Source organism: Ovis canadensis, chromosome 22, assembly GCF_042477335.2.
Source record: "Ovis canadensis isolate MfBH-ARS-UI-01 breed Bighorn chromosome 22, ARS-UI_OviCan_v2, whole genome shotgun sequence".
Classification (NCBI taxonomy): Eukaryota; Metazoa; Chordata; class Mammalia; order Artiodactyla; family Bovidae; genus Ovis; species Ovis canadensis.
This window is the reverse complement of record NC_091266.1, coordinates 54,043,593-54,050,534: the sequence shown is the minus strand read 5'-3', so window position 1 is coordinate 54,050,534 and position 6,942 is coordinate 54,043,593. Positions and strand designations below refer to the sequence as shown.

The 6,942-nt window shown below is 39.8% G+C and overlaps 1 non-coding gene across 1 annotated transcript; it reads right to left on the bottom strand.

Moving 5' to 3' along the window:
• Positions 1-568: 568 nt before the first annotated feature.
• On the bottom strand, positions 569-641 carry TRNAS-GGA (transfer RNA serine (anticodon GGA)). Its single transcript has one exon. It is a non-coding gene; the product is annotated as a tRNA-Ser (tRNA).
• Between the last annotated feature and the right edge of the window lie 6,301 nt (positions 642-6,942).

Below are 6,942 nucleotides of genomic sequence, written 5' to 3'. Positions count from 1 at the left end.
GTGCTTCATCCAGCCCAGCGTTTCTCATGATGTACTCTGCATATAAGTTAAATAAGCAGGGTGACAATATACAGCCCTGACATACTCCTTTCCCTATTTGGAACCAGTCTGTTGTTGCATGTCCAGTTCTAACTATTGCTTCCTGACCTGCATACAGGTTTCTCAAGAGGCAGATCAGGTGGTCTGGTATTCCCATCTCTTTCAGAATTTTCCACAGTTTATTGTGATGCACACAGTCACAGGCTTTGGCATAGTCAATAAAGCAGAAATAGATGTTTTTCTGGAACTCCCTTGCTTTTTTGATGATCCAGTGGATGTTGGCAGTTTGATCTCTTGTTCCTCTGCCTTTTCATCTGGAAGTTCATGGTTCACGTATTGCTGAAGCCTGGCTTGGAGAATTTTGAGCATTACTTTACTAGCATGTGAAGTGACGTGAAGTGAAGTGAAGTCGCTCAGTTGTGTCCGACTCTCTGCAATCCCATGGACTGTAGCCTACCAGGCTCCTCCCTCCATGGGATTCTCCAGGCAAGAGTACTGGAGTGGGTTGCCATTTCCTTCTCCAGGGGATCTTCCTGACCCAGGGATCGAACCCAGGTCTCCTGCATTCCAGGCAGACGCTTTAACCTCTGAGCCACCAGGGAAGCCTAGCACGTGAGATGAGTGCAATTATGCGGTAGTTTGAGCATTCTTTGGCATTGCCTTTTTTCGGGATTGGAATGAAAACTGACCTTTTCCAGTCCTGTGGCCACTGCTGAGTTTTCCAAATTTGCTGGTATATTGAGTGCAGCACTTTCACAGCATCGTTTTCTAGGATTTGACATCCTGGAATTTCAATAGAGGACAATACTAGACTTCAAAAGGAGAAACTGGTGCTGAGTTAACAGAGCTGTTATTATTGTTTAGTTGCTAGGTTGTGACCGACCATGGACCGTGGCCCACCAGACTCCCCTCTCCGTGGTATTTCCCAGGCAAAAATACTGGAGTGGGTAGCCATTCCCTTCTTCAGGGGATCTTCCCTACTCAGGGATTGAACCCAAGTCTCCTGCACTGGCAGGGGAATTCTTTACCACTGAGCCAGCAGAGAAGCCCCAAAAGATGACATATGTTGACTATACTTGAAATATTTTATTTTTACTTAAAACATATATGTGTACAGGAATTCGTTTATATTTTGATGTGAGAACAAGGTCTTTTCTGTGAGTGTGGGCTTGTTGATTAGATTCCATACTGTTTTCCTTGCATTCACCAAGTCAGTAAGGCATATTAATAAGGGTTTACCAGATGGCGAGGTGGTAAAGAATCTACCTGCCAATGCAGGAGACCCAAGAGACACAGATTTGATCCCTGGGTCAGGAAGATCCCCTGGCATAGGAAATGGCAACCCACTCCAGTATTCTTGCCTGGAACACTCCATGGACAGAGGAGTCTGGCGGGCTATAGTCCGTGGGACTGCAGGGAATCGGAAACGACTGAGAGACTATGCACATTATCAATAAGGCAACTATTGTTTCCCGAGTTTGTTTATTTAAAATGCAGCAAGAATTTCAAAGTGATCGTGGAGTAATTTAAGTATAAAAATCATTCAAGATTTAATTTTTTCTCATTTTTCCCTTGTACAACTAATTGAATGTTTTTATGAATGGCCTCACCCTTATCCAGCCTTTTCAAACAATACTGCGTGTTAGCTCTCGAGTCATTCCATGTGCCTGGAGCATTCGCTAAATGTTATTCAAATGGGTAAGAGAGCACTTACCTTCAAGATAAATTTGGAAGTAAATGTTGGAGAAGGCAATGGCACCCCACTCCAGTACTCTTGCCTGGAAAATCCCATGGACGAAGGAGCCTGGTGCACTGCAGTCCATGGGGTCACTAAGAGTTGGACATGACTGAGCAACTTCACTTTCACTTTTTGTTTTCAAGCATTGGAGCAGGAAATGGCAACGCACTCCAGTGTTCTTGCCTGGAGAATCCCAGGGGCTGATGGGCTGCTCTCTATGGGGTCGCACAGAGTCGGACACGACTGAAGCGACTTAGCAGCAGCAGTTGGGGGCTGACTTTTTTAAAAGGTACATCTGTTTCTTTATGGATGAAAAAAAAATGATGTAAAACATCAAAAACATTTTTGTAACATATTTAGTGACCTGGAAAACAGTTCATGATATATTAAGTGAAAAAGCAAGTTACAACAGAGCAAGCATAATATTATCTCATATTTACAAAATAATTATATATATACACACAGAAGATTGGTATTATGTTACCAAAACATACTGAAATATTAAGTTTAGCTTTCAATGGTGAATTAAAGGCATATTTATTTCTTTGTGCTTTTTTATAATTTCAAAATTCATCTATATTGAATAAGCTTATTGAACAAGCCCATGTATTATCATGGGCTTCCTAGATGGCACTAGTGGTAAAGAACCTGCCTGCCAAGGTAGGGGACACGTAAGAGATGCCGGCTCCATACCTGGGTTGGGAAGATCCCCTGGAGGAGGGCATGGCAATCCACTCCAGTATTCTTGCCTGGAGAATCCCACGGACAGAGGAGCCTGGCAGGCTACAATCCATAGAGTCGCACAGAGTTGGACACAACTGAAGCAACTTAGCATGCACACATGTATTATCAAAAAGGCATACATTTTGGTTCTAAGCTAAAAAGCAGATTGGAATATCACCAGTAAGTATTCCACGCCAACACCCAAGGTACTCTGCTGCTTTATTGTATCTTCCAAAAGCGATGGTCTGAAGAGGCGGCAGATCCATTAAGGGAAGTGAGGCCCCCAAGTGAATAAGCTGCATCATTGGAAGTTTATTTCCTAGAGAGGATATATGACCTTCAATCTTAATTTCTCTCTTGATACCAAAGACTGAAGCCTTGGGTGATGGATTTACCAGACCTACTGTTCTGGAACGTTGGGGTTCAAAAAGCACTTGCAGCTTTCAAGACAGAGAACCAGTTCTTGGCATTTGAAAAGTCTTTGTCTTTTGAGAAGGAAGTTTAGAATCCATTCCATTTCATTCCAGGTCCCAAAGAGAGACATGTATTTTGTACATTACTATGACAGCTTCCCTAAAACATCCAGATTTTGGAAAAAAAAATTTTTGGAATTCCTGGCTGTTTGGATTGGAAAATTTCAGTAGAACCAGTCTGTGTGTGAGTTTTCCCCAAATCTCTACCCTGGTACTGGGGAGAGAGCCCTAAAGAAAGCATTTTCATGTCCTGCTGTGAAAGAGTCAACTGATAATCTCTTCCTGCAAGTGATTTCAGAAATGTGTATCAGAAGTGCTGAAATATTTATTATTATTTTTAAAAATATTTTCTTGGCCACACTGAGGAGCATGTGGGATCTTGATTTCCTGACCAGGAATCTAACCCACAGCTCTCACACTGGAAGTTCAGAGTCTTAACCACTGGACCACTAGGGAAGTTCAATATTTATTTGTTTTGATTCAGTAAATCAGTAGTTACTATTTTCATAAGATATATATCTGCATGCTATAACTATGAAAATAATCAGGAGGCTATAGAATTAATTACAAGAATGCTTACTGCAGATCCATTTACATCAATGGAAAATGGAAGATAAATCGAATGCTCAACAAGAGAGGATTTAGTTAAATAAATGTTTTATCCACAAATGAATGCTGTTAGCTCGTTAGTAGTCAAGCTTCAGACATCATCGATTCAATGGACATGAGTCTGAACAAACTCCGAGAGATAATGAAGGACAGGAAAACCTGGTGTATTTCAGTCCATGGGGTTACAACAAGTTCACAACAACAAGTTCAGAAGAACGCTTAATAGCACAAGAAAAGCTCAGAATATAATAGGTTATAAAATATGCAAACACCCTGATTTTGTAAAAAAGAAAAAGTATGTGAATCTGTAGAAAAATGTTTGAAGTGTACCCTAAAGTTAGCACTCTAATCTCTGGTGAGATGAGGGAAATTTTCCTGAAGACTTAATATAATTCAATTAAAAAATAACATTCGAACATAATAAAAGGTGTTTGGTAGAAGTGAAGACTCCTCCTACCCAGACCTCTCCAACTCTCCTCCCCATATACAACAATTCACCTTTACTTGTTTTCTTCAAGAGATGTTCTATACACATTAGGATGGCTTTTATTTTATTCATCACATTTTTCTGTGTTTTCCAAAATAAGAAATAAAACAAATATTTCAAAAGTATGTTTCACTTTCCTTGTTCTAAATCTCCATCAATAATTTCTACTAGAACTTGAATTACTATTATCTCATAGAAATGAAAAGATACAGAAGTTATTCAACATTTCATTTAATTTCCATTTATATTGTGAAATGAAAAACATCTTCTTGCAATTTTACTTAAATAACCAATTTTGATACTGTTCTATTAGTCTTCTAATAGCATGAAGGCCCAGAAATTAAATTGTTCCACTTTCTTATCCATAATTATGTGCAATTAAAATGGTTACAGACCTTAAAGTTTTCTTCCAAGCTCCAGACCCTTCAACTGTCATTTTTTATTATCTTGAAGCCCAACACTTTTTAGTAACACTTTGTATACAGAGAGTTAAGTGAGAAAGGAAGTATTATATTTAACTGATGTGGGTGTTCTTTAATTAATCTGAATTAGCTTTTTTGATATGGGTACTAATTATTTTCTTTGAAAAAAAAAATCACCGTAGATGTGTGATTCTTCTGTGTCTATTGTTCTTCAAGAAAATAGTTAATTGCGGAAAACTGGAAGGTTACCTTTTTAAAATAAATAATCAGCATCACATCAGAAGAGCTGCTCTTAATCCAACTTTCAGACTTGCATTCACAGGAAACCTGCAGTATTTGTGATGAGCAGCGTTCCCTCTGACTTTTGATGTTCCTTTACATTTTTTCATAAGGTAGGAAGAACAATTCCAACATGAAGCTGGAATAACAAGGGTTTCATTTGTTTCCTTTTAACAACTTCTAATGGCTATACATTGAAATATCAAAAACTCTCTATAAGGGAGCAAGGTCAGAAGTAAGTCCTCATCTTCAACTATAGAAAAAACTATCATTTTTTTTTTCAAAATTAGTTGATTCAGTTTATTACCAAAATGTCAGTAGCTTATACTAAATAGATAGCTTTAACTACAATTACCACACTCCACCCTCATTAAGACACCCTCTTCAAGATCTAAGTGTTTTGAGCATTTATAAAGAAGTGTTATCCTAACAAGAGTGATAATGAGTTAACTGCACATGGGAGTCAAGGTACAGCTGAATAACTAAACTTTAAAGAGATCATTAAAGCAATATTCTCCTTCTTAAAATTTGTTCACAGCATTTTCAGATGATGTTTTAATGAATATTGAAACTTATGTAGCATCCTGCCAAAAAAGAGTAGAACTTTTAAAAAGCAATGATTAAAACTTGGTAATCTGTTACACACTCTCTCTATTTACTTGGTATTTTTTCCATTAGGAAACAGGATAACATCTCTGAATCTAGTCAGTTGTGGGATGTGCCAGTGTGTTATCTGTATTTTTCATCCAAATAAGCAGAGCTCTGCGTAGGATAAATAGCCATGTGGAACGCTGGTGAATTATGCATGCTTTCTCTCTAAGCAGTTCATGTATTTTACTCATTAGAGCTCAAAATATCTTCCTGTGCTTGACTTCATCATTTTGGGCTTTGGCTTACACCTCTCCCACAGGCTACGGAGTCATTCATTCACACATGGTGAGCAGAGGCAAAATACTCTGCGAAAGAAAACAACACTGACTTTAAGTGGTAAAAGCATGCCATAAGCCATTTCCACTAGAAACACAAAAAAAGATTTTCCAAACACTCAGTCTCACATGAACTTTGTTTTCGCCCCCAAATCTTCTTTGAGCATCACTGGGTTGTGTCATCATGCACTGAATCAAATCTTTTGGTCCACACGTACCTATCCAGGGCCTGTAATACTAGTAGTATAGTGTTGGAGGAATAACTGATAGGCATTGTGCTGGAGCAGCTCAAGCTTTCTTTGTGGATGCAGCTCACAGACGTGAAAAGTTACATGACCACGCCGGCCAGATCTGAGAGGTGCCACAGCAGAGTCACTGGTGGGGTTTTCAGAGGAGCTTTTCAGAGTTTTCAGAGGGTTTTCAGCTTTTCAGGGTTTTCAGAGGTTGGGTGAAACACCAGGGAAAACTTCAGATGTGTCTCGAACTGAGCTGTGGAGGATGGAAAAGGTCAATAAAGATGGGAAGGAGCAGGAAGGACCTGGAGAGCATGGGCTAGGCCTGAGCAAAGGCCCAGAGGAGGCACCAGCCAGTGATGCCAGGAAACAAACGCTAGCTTGGGCAAGAGAGAGGAGTCACTTTCTCAGATATGGGAAGGTCATTATTGAAGACTTTCAAGAGGTATGCGTTTGGGGTTGGTTTTGAAACAATGCTGTTGGATTTGGTTTGACTGCTGTCATCCCTACAAGTTGAGTAATAATGGTTGAGGGTTCCCTGAGGCTTCTGCCCAGAGCAAGCGATGTGATCCATGGGGCTCAGTCCAGTTTTTGTCCTCATCATCCACTGGACCCCCCAGGCCTCAGGCAAGAAGAAGGGTTCAATGGTGGAGGGGACAAGGTCACAGGGACAGGCTTGTGCCTTTTCTGCAGCCCTGGGATTTGTTACTCCTTGGTGCCCCCAGGAACCCCGATGGATAGGCCAGCTGAGAAGCAGTAATAGGCTCATCCTTTCTTTTACTCAGTACCATCAAAGGCAAGTTCACATTTTTTCCCAAGTTTATTATTATTTGTATTTCTACAGTGTTTTAATTGAGTCATTTAGTTTTTTTCCCCTTAGATTTACAATTTGGATGGTTTTTCCTTAGGCAAAGCATGTGTGGACATTAAGGCCAGGGAACCCTGGGTTTTGGAGAGCTCTGCCTGGTACAGCTCTGATGATGAGGATAATGATAATGATATAATAATAATTG